Below are 14,306 nucleotides of genomic sequence, written 5' to 3' on the forward strand. Positions count from 1 at the left end.
GCAGCCAGAGCTACACATGGGAAAGAGGGCCGACGCCCTAGCTTTCCCTTCCCTAATCGCACACCGGAGAATCCTGCTCGGCTGGCGATCAGTAGCACCACCCACAGCTGCAGACTGGCTAGCTGCCCTTTCGTAATTTCTCCACCTGGAGAAGATTAAATATGCCATCCAAGGGTCGGAGGAAGGCTTCCTAAATGCATGCGGGCAGTTTGTCGGCCTGTTCCAAAACCTGTTTGAGGCCAGCAACAATGCGTAGACAGGGAAACTGGAAAGTTAAAAAAGAAAAGAGAGAGGAAAAAGAAAGGAAGACAAGGAGGAACCGCAGGAATGCGCATCCTGCGGGGGAGAGGGGGGAAGAAGAGGAAGGGCTGGAGAGGCACAAAAGAGGCAATGTGAGAGGGAGGGGGCAAACCCCCCAGCCACAGGAGAGACGCGGCTGAAGCTGACGCGGGGGGGGGGGGGGGGGGGGGAGAAAGGAAAGTGGGGAAGGGGAGAAGGGGGGAACACCCCCCAGACCGACTAAAGAGGGCACAAGGGGGTGGCTGGGAAGGGTGGGGGGGGGGGGGGGGGGGGGGGGGGGAGTGGGGAGGACTGCATGCCAAGTCGTATGGCGGCAGGCTGTATATAGAACAATTCAAGGGAAGAAAAGGACAAGCCTTTCTGTGTTGTACAGTAAATGAACACAAACAGCAATTTTTGAAAATACCAATAAAAAGATTTTTAAAAAGAAATAGAATAAACCCAGTCATTTACTAGATAGTCTTCTGTAGCAGACTAAGACCATTTCCTGAAGGCTAAGAAGGTTAAAAAGTAAGACACCACTTTCCCCACCCTCCCTAAATCCCTTTACTACTCCGCTCCTCGCTCTCTACTGTAAGCCACACTGAAGTGCTAAACTGTACTAAATTGGCTGGCTTTATATGCTGCTCAGGCAAAGGCTAACTGAGTCCATTACAACTGCTCTTCCAGTGCAAGCCTTGTTAAAAGCCTGCTTAAGGCTGTGACCTTTAGAATTTAAACTCTCCATTTCAGTTAAATGCTACAAACTACAAACAAGATTTGATTTTTTAAAAAAGGTTTTAGAAGTTAAAACTCCTTACTCACCATCCACCAGCATTCAGTCCTAGACTATATATTCTTAAAAATTGTTTCTCACTATAATTATGTGTGTATACATAGAGGGGACAATACAATAAAGGTGGATAAAGAAATCAAAAATGACCCGAGCATAATGTATTCCATAATACAGGTTTATTTGATATAAACTTGATATGATCATTAATATTTTATCTATGTTTTTTTAAATGAAACACTTTCACGCTACCTAGAATAAAAAAAATTATAAAAGTAAAAAATATTGTAATCCCAGCAACAGTCGCAACAATGTTCAACATTTTGGCGGTCTTCGAGGCAGATGAGGCTCTTTCCAAATTTCCCATTTGGATAGAACTGCGAACCTGAAAACACAAATAATGATTAATGGTGGAAGGTTAATAATGGCCTATTTTATACAGAAACATTTAATGTCCAATTTTTTCATGCATGTCTTAAAATGAAACACACAGTGACAATCAAGTCAGTAATTCGTCCAAGATCTTTGAACTTGGACGTTGTTACGTATGGCTTAGTATCACACTCTGCAGTGGATTCATCTTAGAGGGGTATGGTAGCATTACGATTATATTGCTACACTAATGATCCAAAGGGTAGAATGTTACACTCCCTCGAGGGGGCGTTAGATAGCGAGATGGAAGGTGGTGGGGCTACAATTGGCCATGGGTGCCGTTCCACCTACTGTCCTCAACTCTGTCATAGCTGGGGAATTGTTGGGCAGCCTACCCATCCTTGGACCAACTGATGCCCTTACGTGGCTAATGCCCTCTTTGTGTCCCCATCGCAATTTTTCCTGTGCCAGGCAGTGGCCAATTGAAACTACTCGGGTCTCAATCCTCATATTATTGACAGGAAAGGTGGGGTGAGAGGGCAGGGTTACATACTTTACAAATCCTCTGGGCCCAACAGAAATCCCCTCCCGCCCCACCCCCTTTCACCACTAAGACCTTCCTCCACTCTCTAGATTTCCTCTCTCTTCCCTCGGCTCTTTACTGTCACCCACACCCCTCACGTGAGGGCCTCCTCGCCTGGCTTTGCTGAAAACCTCCCCTAAGATCACTGTTGGGGGCCGGATGCAGCCCCAGCAGTCACCACTGCTCCTGATGGGGCTGTTGGGATGAAAGAGCCATTTGATTGGCCGGCAGCTCTCGGAGACGGGACTTCCTCCAAAAATGAGATTGGAATTCTCATCCAAAGAAAATTAACGCTGCTATGAACATTAAATTGCTGCCACGGAAGCTGGCTGGAGTGGATTTGCTGCAGACGTTTCACTGAGGAGTCCTCAGATGGAAACTTGGGCACAACGTGAAGCCCTGCCCGGAGAATGAGTGCAAGCCCAACCACAGCAGTTTGAAAATTTGAATTCAGTTTTGTTTTTCCAGCTGGAAATAAACACGACTATCCATAGAAATGATGGCTGGAATTTGCCAGTCCTTCACCCTGGCATTTTCGAGTGCCGCTGAGGTGAATGGAGATTTCAATGGTTTGCCGGCCCTGCTGATCAGGATCCTGCAGTGACGGAGCCTAAAAAATTCAAGCCATTGTTTTGATTTTAAAATCTAACTGGTTCACCAATATCCTTTTCGGGAAGGTGACCTGCATCCTGAAGCATTGTGGCTTGCATGTGACTTCAGTCTCTCACCAATAGGGGCTGGTTTAGCACACAGGGCTAAATCACTGGCTTTGAAAGCAGACCTAGACAGGCCAGCAATATGGTTCAATTCCCGTACCAGCCTCCCCGAACAGGCGCCGGAATGTGGTGACTAGGGGCTTTTCACAATAACTTCATTGAAGCCTACTCGCGACAATAAGCAATTTTCATTTTTCATATGGTTGATTCTTGAATGTCATCTGAAAAGACCTGCTAAAGCCACTCAGTTGATAGCAATGGCCAATAAATGGACAATACTGGGATGCAAAGAATGAACTATTGGGCAATAAGCATTATTATCTTTTTACAGAACTTATGATACATAACTCAATGACTATATATTATGATCTTTTTTTCCCAAAGGCGAAGGGAGAATAAGATGTTACTAACCACCTGAGCCACCAATATTTAAATCAGATGCAAGCCTTGTGTACCTTTAACTTCTGACATTTGAAAATGTGACATCTAGCATGTATTTTATGTTCAGACACGTTTGTCTTTTTTGGGAGAGTTTTTGAAATGAATCTTCAGGAGAGCTAATCAGTAACAATACCATGGCAGTCACGTACTGCAGAGCAAGATTTCACTCAAAGGCCTCACTGTATTCATATTAGTGTGCAGTGCCTAGAGGATTGCTCTCTGCATGTAACAAGACAAGTCTTAATTCAGATATACAAGCTGAAATGCTCCTTTTAGAGATCCACTTTTCAGCCTTGGTTCATTGGCAGCACAATTGTCCATTTGTCAGAAGGATATGGGATCACGCCCAACCCCAGAAATATAAATACAGACAATCTTGGCTGTTGCTTCAGTGCAATATTGAGAGTGTTCTGCACTGTTGTATGTGTCGTCTTTCAAGTAATTGTTTTGAAACTGTGGGACCATTTGGTTTCTCGGATGGCCTTAAAAGAAATCACATGACACTATTCAAAGCTCTGACCAATATTACTCTCTCAGGTAACAGCGCTAAAACAGACTATTTGATCAATGGTAGTTTCTGTTTGTGAGGCCTTGTGTAAATTGGCTACTGCATAACAGGGGTGACACTTTGAAAGTACTTTGGTGGTTGTAAAAAGGAATATATAAATTGAAGTTTTCACTTTTTCTCAACACTTATTTCTCTTACGAATGACAATTATTGTTTAGTTATTTTCAACTGCGAACATAACTGCTACAGAGTCTGAACATGCTGAGTGAAAAATAAAGTCAGCACCCAGCAATCAAGAAATGAGAAAGAAGCAAAGGAAAAGACTCAGAAGTTTCATCTTAGTGATCAGAGAGCAGCAAAGGAAAATGTTCTTTGAGACTAAGCTAGTATTTCATATTGTTCAGAGGAATGTAATGGCAGAAATTAAAATCTTCCATCACATTGCGTTCCTAAGCAAAATAATTCCATCAGTGCTCTCCCCGTACAAAATACAAACTTGTTTTTTCAATCTTGGGATGTGAGCATCCCAGGACCTGGCTGGGCCAGTATTCATTGCCCATCCCCAATTATCCTTGAGAAAGTGGTGATGAGCTGCCTCCTTTAAACTGCTGCAGCCCTTTTCTGTAACAGTTTGATGCAACTTAATGTCTTGATATGCCATTTCAGAGGCTAATTAAATGTCAACTATCTTGCTGTGCGTCCAACATTACATGTAGGCCAGACCAGGTAAGGACCAGGTTTCCTCCCCTGAAGGGCATTAGTGAACCAGATGGGTTTTTCTAACAATTTAGCTGTTTCACAATTTTCATTACTGAAACTAACTTTTATTTTAGTTTCAGATATATTAATTAATTGAACGTAAATTCCCTCAGCCGCTATGGTGGGATTTGAACTCATGTTTCCAGTACTTTAGAGCCAGGCCTCTGGATTACTAGCCCAGTCATATTACACTCTGCTACCATCATTGAGTCTACATAAAACAAATGGACAGATTCTAGTTTGTGTTGCTGAGTTTAATTTGTGCTCATATCCCCCCCCCCCCCCCCCCCCCCCCCCCCCCCTCCCGACACCTCACCGCATGGGCTGCAGCGGTTCAAGAAGGCTGCACACCATCGACAATTAGGAATGAGCAATAAATGGGGAAGCACGGTGGTGCTTTGGACCTCGGCGCCGAGGTCCCAGGCTCGATCTCGGCCCTGGGTCACTGTCTTAGTGTGGAGTTTGCACATTCTCCCCGTGTTTGCGTGGGTTTCACCCCCACAACCCAAAAGATGTGCTTGGTAGGTGGATTGGCCACACTAAATTACCATTTAATTGGAAAACATTAATTGGGCAGTCTAAATTTATTTTAGAAAAAGGAATGGGCAATAAATGCTGGCCTAAACAAAAAGACTAAAGTATGGCAAAGAACATTACACTAACCTGACATGAGTAAAACATTGCGACTATTCCAATGGGAAAACAACAAAACAACGTATTGAAAATAGACCAGCCTAAATGGGTTTTCAGCTGTGTAGCTTCGTAACTCTGAGAGTTCGATCTCAGTGACATCTTCAGATGATTCGCTCAGTGTTGTTGGGTGCCATGTTTTCAATTCTGGTGCAGTTTTGTTGACAATTTTAGTTTTTGACATATGATTTCACAGTTGTTCAAGCTATTTTTGTGAATATTTTCTGAAAAGAAAAGGACACTTAATAAAATGGTTGTAGCAGCAGTCATATATTGGCAGGAACCTAGTGCAAAGCCAAATGTGCAAAGCTGGATAAAGGCCAAAATTAATTTTGCTCATTCACAGTTCAACTTAATTTTAGTAATGCTGGTGGCGACATTGTGTGCTCTGGTGTCAGAATCTATCTATGCAATCCATTTCTTGTGTTAAGTTAACCAATAAAAATAACAGATACGTGGATTTCAGCTCCCTCCTGCCTCTCCGTGAAAGCACACATCTGAATTTTGTGCAGTCTTTGGCACACGTCCTTCGAGCTTACAGAACGCACTTCCTGGATACATCAGACTCATTAAGAGGTTTTGGCTCTTCCTTTCATTTTCTATTTGAACAAAACCTGGTCAGGCCATGATTCGTGATGTTATATAGTGCTGCTCATAGCTATGACTGGCCTCAACGCAGAAACAATTTGACCATTTTTCTTGTTTAACCATTAATCAGTTTTCCTCTCTCGGTCCAATTTCAACGCGTCTCCTGAATTCCTTCCTTTGTGTTGAGACCCACCAGTGTCATTGTGAACTGATGCTTGGTTCCAGTGCTGGTAGTGAGGATTCATTGTTTAGTGCTGTGTGAGTTTGCGAGTGGAGACTAGGTTCAGATTTTTTTCTGTGAAAAGAAGGTGACACTTGAGTACGCAGTCTCATAAATCCCCGGCAAGAGACACTGGTGGGGCTTGCTATGCTCAGTGATGTTGCTCAATGACCCTATTCAGGTGACTGTTTCTTTACATAACCAAATTTCACAATGCGAGCATTACAGTATAAACTTTGACCATGGTCAGTGCTTCTTGGATCATTGCCTTTATCTTATTAGCTTGTTTCTGACTGTGATGAAAATGGTTGCTTCCTTGGAGGGAGTCTGCCTATGTTGTCTTGCAATCGAAACTTGAGAGGAAAAAATATACCTGCCATGAATTAAACCATTAAGGTAATAAACAAACATTAATGTGAACAGCATAACCATGTCATGTTAGAATTTGTGCAAGCAGTATGGGAGCTTTTGGTTTTTGCTGAAGCACTTCAGCAGAAGCTCATTATCTGTAGAGAGAGAAGCAAAGCTAATGGGCTAAAAATTGGTTGGCTCCTGTTTATCGTGGCGATGTTTGTGATTCGCGGCCTGTCCTAAAATGTTTCAGGTGGAGGTAGACAGCAAAGAAATTAAGTACCGAATCATGTTTACTTGATAGTAGGGCTGCTGGTTTCCGCTGCTCACAGCAGGAATACAAGCAGCATTGTGCTGACTGTGCAGGGTGCTGTCAACCGTAGGTTCTTAAAGGCAGTCTGTCCCTTTTGAAGGGAAGCTGTATCTATTCATAGGAAGCGATTGCTGAATGATAATGCTGAAATTCTAAACAAAGTAATTTGAACAGCTGGGCAGAGGGAGTCCTCCATATTCATTGATGCGGCAGTGGAGGTCTTGGTGGAGAGGTGGATATGAGGAGAGATGTGATGACTGTGAGTGCAGGAGATCTAGGACCACTGTCAGCAAGGATTAGGAGCAGGTAGTCAAGAAAGCCAATTCCTGACGTTTGGCCTTGAGGATCTGACAGCACTGCCAGTGGATGTCTAATGACCTTACAAGGAGGTCAAAGTCAGTGAACGGATTTTCACATGCCATCTCCTACCAGTGTTCCACCCGTCTCTCATGCCATTCCATGCACCCAACTGTGGGAACCCAAACCATTGTGATTGCTGTCCCATTCCTGTTGCAGTCTTTGTGTGGATAGGTCACCTGATTATTAACATTCCTTGTGAGGATGCAGCGACACTCCCTTTCAAATTCATAAAGCCACCACCACTCTTCCAAAAATACTCCAAAGTACTTTCAGACACTTTGCAAAAGCAGCAATTCTTCACATTTATCTTACGTACAAGTTGGGTACCTGGAGCTTTAAATGGAGAGTGCTGTGCTCCTCTTACAACCGAATGCTTGCTCTTTGGTGAACCATTTGTTGAATGAACCCAGAAGGCCCAAATTAGGAGAATAGATACCAGTGTTAGGGCTGTGTGACCTCCTGGTGCATCTGTATCCAATACACATAGGGGCATCCAAATGAGTGCCATTCACAAGTGCCAGAAAGAGTTGACAGCATAGCACACAACTCTTGGAGAGTGATTGACTTATTTTGTGAACTGATGTGAACTCAGAGACCAAAATTTCAATTCAATGTACGTACGTTTCCGGTGAAACACCGGTAAACCTGAAATGTTAACTCAATTTCTCTCCCCACAGATAGTTTTTTAAAAATTAATTGACAGGATGTAGACATCACTCGTTGGAGCAGCATTTATTGCCCATCCCTAATTGCCCTTCAACTGAGTGGCTTGCTAGGCCATTTCAGAGGGCATTTTAAGAACCACATATATGTGGATCTGGAGTCACATATAGGCCTGACCAGATAAGGTGTGGCTGATTTCCTTCCCTAAAGGGAATTAGCAAACCAGACGGGTTTTTACAACAATTGACAATGATTTAATGGTCATCACTAGACTTTTGATTCCAGAATTTTGTTGAATTTAAACTTCACCATCTGCTGTGGAGGAATTCAACCCCGGGTCCCCATAGCATTACCCTGGATCTCTGGATTACAAATCCAGTAATAACACCACAATGCCATTGTATCCGGTCTGTTGAGCATTTTTAGTTTTAGATTTCAGATTTTCAGCAGCCACAGTATTTTGCTATTGCTTATAAATTGCTGAAACAAACTCAATAATATTGATCAACATTGTATATTTATGCCATTTAAATTAGTTTTAATTTCTTACCATTCGGTTTTTATTCACATTGGACACCTTTATCTCTACTTCCCTGAATGTGACACCATGTTGACACACTTGCTTATTTCTTGTCAAATTTGCCTTGCTCTATACATAAGGGATGGAGGAGGAGGTTAACATTCATCCTGTAAATTATATCATTACTGCAAACAGCCTTGGCAAGATCACCAAATTTATTTCCTACTGCCTCCTTTGCTTAATCAATGCATCAACCTGCTCCCGCTGAGCTACGAGGAAATGTATTCTTCAGCGGTGTCTTTTATGACAATAATTTCAAGCTCTCAAGTCCCATTAAGGAAGATGATGCATTTCAGCATGTGAGCTACAATATAACCCGCAGAAGGATTGCTATCCATTTATTTCCATGCGATTAGTACCTTACTTTCTTACGATCGTGTGGCTCTTTTCTGATTATTCACCAATTTATTAACAGGGGGCTTGAGTTTAAGAGCCGTGGGGTTATGCTGCAACTGTACAGGACCCTGGTGAGACCACATTTGAAGTATTGTGTGCAGTTCTGGTCACCCCATTATAGGAAGGATGTAGAAGCATTGAAAAGGGTGCAAAGGAGATTTACCAGGATGCTGCCTGGATTGGAGGGTGGGTCTTATGAGGAAAGGTTGAGGGATCTCGGGCTTTTCTCATTGGAGCGAAGGAGAATGAGAGGCGACTTATCATAGAATTTACAGTGCAGAAGGAGGCCATTCAGCCCATCGAGTCTGCACCGGCTCTTGGAAAGAGCACCCTACCCAAGGTCAACAACTCCACCCTATCCCCATAACCCAGTAACCCAGTAACCCCACCCAACACTAAGGGCAATTTTGGACACTAAGGGAAATTTATCATGGCCAATCCACCTAACCTGCACATCTTTGGACTGTGGGAAGAAACCGGAGCACCCGGAGGAAACCCACGCACACATGAGGGGGATAGAGTGCATATTTAGAGACTATTTCCTCGGGTGGATGTAGCTGTTACAAGGGGGCATAACTATAAGGTTCAGGATGGGAGATATAGGAGGGATGTCCGAGGTAGGTTTTTTACACAGAGAGTGGTTAGGGTGTGGAATGGACTGCCTGCTGTGATAGTGGAGTCGAACACTTCTGGAACTTTCAAGCGGTTATTGGATAGGCACATGGAGCACACCTAATGACAGGGAGTGGGATAGCTTGATCTTGGTTTCGGACAATGCTCGGCACAACAGCGAGGGCCGAAGGGCCTGTTCTGTGCTGTACTGTTCTATGTTCTAATCTTGTTTAGTTTTTCCTCAGCTCTTCTTGTAGTTCTCACCTTTCTTCTCTTTGATTAACTTCATCTTCTCATTGCAGGTTCATCCCTCAACTAACTGTCACTTACCCTTCCTCACACCCACTTCTGCTAACATTCTAGAACTTGGCTGCTTCAAATCAGAGGTCCATCCTTTATGATGATTGGCTTCAGAGCAGTGGCTGCTTCCATTGCTGATTTAACACAGTTGATTAGATTCTTCATTCATTGGTGAGTTAGTCGCAGCCTGGGATTTCTGCTCATCCACCCACATCTTTACAACTAACCTGGTCAAATGTCCTCTGAAGGATCTCATTAAGGACATTATGCAACATCTCTATTAAAGCCATAATGGAGATGGTTGGGTCATTCCACCATCAGACACTTGGCAACCTCATTACTGTAAAGTGGCTGGGATTGGTTTTACAGACATCATTTGTATCATTTACCTCCACTGCCTGCATTTTGCTGGAGAAATTATCTGGTCTTATCTTAATGGCCACTTAAGGGTCTTTTCCCACCCAGCCTCATTGTTTAGGTTGGCGGGCGGATGATAAATCAGGGAGGGAATCCCGGGATTGAACATATCTTGGGTGGGAAGGGGACAGGTGCTTCTATTGGAAGGTCCCTTCTGACTGGGGGCAACCCACTCCCCCCCCCCCCCCCCCGACCTTGGAACCTTGGAGCCCAGAGAAGTCTGGACCTCTATTCCCCACATGATTCCCCCCCCCCCCCCCCCCGGCCTTGTACCCCTCACTTCCCCCCCCCAGAACTTTCGTACCACTTCCCAATCCCACCTCCCATCCCCAGCCACCCCACCCCCTCAGATCTTGATCCCTGCCTTTTACCTTCCTCTGGTTCCTGCCGCTTACTTCCAGGCATCTCGCTGCAGCGCCTTTTCTGGCCACTGCAGTGCTGTTCCTGGAATGACCCGAGAGCTGCTGACCAATTTGATTGGCTGGCAGCTCCCCAAGGCAGGACATCCTCCTGGAGATGGGTGGAAGTCCTGCTTTCTGACAAACAGGCCTCGTTACAGCATGAAATGGCATCCGGGTTTGCTGGAATTTGTGGGGACGCATTCCCCGCTGACTCCTCGGAGAACCATCCTGAAAATTCGAGCCAATGAACCATGCTTCACTCAAAATAAATTCCGATCCCGATTTTGTTCTTTTCATTTCCAAATTTCATTTCCAAATTTGGTAAACCAGCATGTGATCCCATAATTGTGTAGCCAGTCCTTTAGCAAGAATGCATTTATATTAAAGAGACTCGACAATGATGATCGAATGACTGTGTTGCAAGGGCGGTTTGTAAATGGACAATCATCAGAACTGGGCCAAGTTTTGCAATCCAGGAATCAGTGAGGCTTTAATGTGAACTTCAAATAAAAACAAACTGGATGTTGAAATTGTTCTACGAAGAAGGGCACAACAATAGCAGTCAAACCGCATGAGTATGTATTTATCCAGATTAAAGTGACTCTCTTGACCATTGAATTCCTGTGGACAAGTTCTAAATAGCACTTACAAACAGTTATGGTTCCATCATGTTTGTGTCGGCTCACATGTCCTTTGGAAATACTAATTCCAAGGCCTGAATTTGCAGCCTGCCATGTGAGCATGATCAGAGTTAACAGAAGCAGATGTGAAATCCATTCTCCACCCGCACTCAGCTCCCAAACTCAATCTCATGCTGGCTGACCAAATAATTGCTGGCAAGCAATAAATGCACACTGAGAGGGGACCAACGTTACCGGTGGGGACGGGAAAGGGATGGGCAACAGAGACATCAAGTGTGCGGGTGCGGGATTTAAATGCATCCCCCTGAAGGCTGGAACTGCACTCAGAGCCTCACGGAGTCGGTTTGGAATTCAGAATTGATTGGTCACCGTTTATAAATTAGAGTGCCACTCCTGCGCCCGCGATGGTATCGTTGGCTGGAGCCCATGTCCAGATCCAGTGTCCCCCAACTCTTGGATGAGTGCCTTAGGGTCTTGCTGGAGGCAAGACACTGTCGTGACATCTTGCTGCCACACAATGGCAAGAGGAAGCCACCTCACTTGATAAAGCCAGGACGAAGGTGGCCGAGCGGGTCAGTGGCCGTGGCATAGTTTGTAGAACCTTGATCCAGTGTCACAAAAGATTCAGTGACCTGCACTCTGCCAGGGTGAGTACTGATTCCTGTTAGAGCCTTGGGTGGATGTCTTTGTGGGTGGCAGCACATACTGGTGCTCAGGAGTGTGAAATGCAGAATGTAATGTGACACAAATTGATGAACCTTTTTTTTTAAATATAATTTTTATTGGAATTTTTTACAGAAAATATAAAACATAACGACAAACAATGAAATGCAACAAAATAACCCATAATAACTGTGACACCCCCAGACCGTATTGGCGCATTTATCACATCCCCCCACCCCCCCAACCCTAATGAACAACAAAAGAACTTAAAAAATATTAAAATTAAATAAACAAACATAGTCATTGTCGCCCCCCCCCCCCCTTTTCCCTCCCCTTTTCCCTCCCCTTTTCCCTCCCCGGGTTGCTGCTGCTGCTGTCCCCGTACCCTATCGTTGAGCCAGAAAGTCGAGAAAAGGCTGCCACCGCCTAAAGAACCCTTGTACCGACCCTCTCAGGGCGAATTTGACCTTCTCTAGCTTAATGAAACCCGCCATGTCATTGATCCAGGTCTCCACGCTTGGGGGCCTCACATCCTTCCATTGTAGCAAGATCCTTCGCCGGGCTATTAGGGACGCAAAGGCCAGCACACCGGCCTCTTTCGCCTCCTGCACTCCCGGCTCCACCCCAACCCCAAAAATCGCGAGTCCCCATCCTGGCTTGACCCTGGATCCTACCACCCTCGACACCGTCCTCGCCACCCCCTTCCAGAACTCCTCCAGTGCCGGGCATGCCCAGAACATATGGGCATGGTTCGCTGGACTCCCCGAGCACCTGACACACCTGTCCTCACCCCCAAAGAACCTACTCATCCTCGTCCCAGTCATGTGTGCCCGGTGCAACACCTTGAATGGGATGAGGCTAAGCCGCACACACGAGGAGGAAGAATTAACCCTCTCCAGGGCATCAGCCCATGTCCCGTCTTCAATCTGTTCCCCCAGTTCCCCCTCCCACTTCGTTTTCAGCTCCTCTACTGATGCCTCCTCCGCCTCCTGCATAACCTTGTAGATATCAGATATCTTCCCCTCTCCGACCCAGACCCCCGAAAGCACCCTGTCGCTCACCCCCCTCGCGGGAAGCGAAGGGAATCCCTCCACCTGCCGCCTAGCAAATGCCTTTACCTGCAGATACCTGAACATGTTCCCCGGGGGAGCCCAAATTTCTCCTCCAACTCCCCCAGGCTCGCAAACCTCCCATCAATAAACAGGTCCCTCAGCTGTCTGATGCCCGCTCTATGCCAACCCTGAAATCCCCCATCAATGTTCCCCGGGACGAACCTATGGTTCCCCCTTAACGGAGCCTCCATCGAGCCCCCCACTTCTCCCCTATGTCGCCTCCACTGCCCCCAAATCTTGAGGGTAGCCGCCACCACCGGACTCGAGGTATACCTCGTAGGAGGGAACGGCCACGGCGCCGTTACCAGGGCCCCCAGGCTTGTATCACCACAGGACGCCCTCTCTATCCGTTTCCATGCTGCCCCCTCCCCCTCCATTACCCACTTGCGCACCATCGACACATTGGCCGCCCAATAATACCCCGAGAGATTGGGTAACGCCAGCCCCCCACCATCTCTACCCCGCTCCAAGAAGAACCTCTTCACCCCCGGGGTCCCATGCGCCCAAACAAAGCTCATGATGCTGCTAGTCACCCTTCTAAAAAAGGCCCTAGGGATAAAGATGGGCAAACACTGAAAAAGGAACAAGAACCTCGGGAGAACCGTCATTTTGACGGACTGCACTCTACCCGCCAACGATAGCGGCACCATGTCCCACCTTTTAAATTCCTCTTCCATCTGCTCCACCAGCCTGGTAAAATTAAGCTTATGGAGAGTCCCCCAACTCCTGGCCACCTGCACCCCCAGGTATTTGAAACTCTTTACTGCCCTCTTAAATGGGAGTCTCCCGATTCCCTCCTCAAATTGATGAACCTTGATCGACCACCGCTGGCATGTATGTCAGGGTGATGTGTGACAATGTGATGGGCAACTGGTGCTGTTTTGCGGGGAGAGGCTGCAAAGTCCCAGCATGTTGAGGGGGACTAATGAAAGCACTTTTATCCTTACAGGAGAAGAGGAGTCACAATGCATTGGTGCGAGGCTGGGTCAGTGGGGGGAACTCTGCTTATCCTCAGTCAGGCATTGGAGCAGGGCCTGGAAATGGCCTACGAACATGGAGCCAGGTCCACAGGTTACATAGAGGCAGAGGTGTTGGATGAGGGTAACAGCCTCATGGAAAGGGCAGAGAATGGTGTAGGATATGAGAGATGTAGGGATGCGGTTGTAAGACTGACATGTAAAATGCAATTATTCGTATTGCTTGTCCATTCAGAAGTCGTTGCCTAGCCAGATAGCTATTCTTTTTTTTAAACATTTTCCAGTTAAGGGGCAATTGAGCATGGCCAATCCACCTTGAGTGGCTGCAGCTGCTCTCTGTCTCTGTTGCTGAGTGCTGGTGGTTGCTGACTTACCTGCAGGAAGGAGAGAGAGAGAGAGGAGAGTGGAAGGAGAGAAGGAACAAGAGCAACAATAACAACAACAACAGGAAGGTGGCTGCAAAACAAGGGGGGAGTAAAGCCCCTTTGTACTGTTTGATTGCTGGTCTCTCCCGGGCTGAGGGCCCTGCCCTGCCCAGCTGGGCCCCTCCCAGGCTGAGGGCCCGGTCCTG

General features: G+C 46.0%; 1 long non-coding RNA gene across 1 annotated transcript; it reads right to left on the reverse strand.

The window, feature by feature from the left end:
- Positions 1 to 1,295: 1,295 nt before the first annotated feature.
- LOC119954516 lies at positions 1,296 to 9,570 on the reverse strand. Its single transcript, XR_005458252.1, has 4 exons — positions 9,489 to 9,570; positions 8,187 to 8,285; positions 5,115 to 5,365; positions 1,296 to 1,457 (listed from the first exon to the last, which is right to left on the reverse strand). It is a non-coding gene; the product is annotated as an uncharacterized LOC119954516 (long non-coding RNA).
- Positions 9,571 to 14,306: the final 4,736 nt, after the last annotated feature.

The sequence above is a fragment of the Scyliorhinus canicula genome, chromosome 19, assembly GCF_902713615.1.
Source record: "Scyliorhinus canicula chromosome 19, sScyCan1.1, whole genome shotgun sequence".
NCBI lineage: Eukaryota > Metazoa > Chordata > Chondrichthyes > Carcharhiniformes > Scyliorhinidae > Scyliorhinus > Scyliorhinus canicula.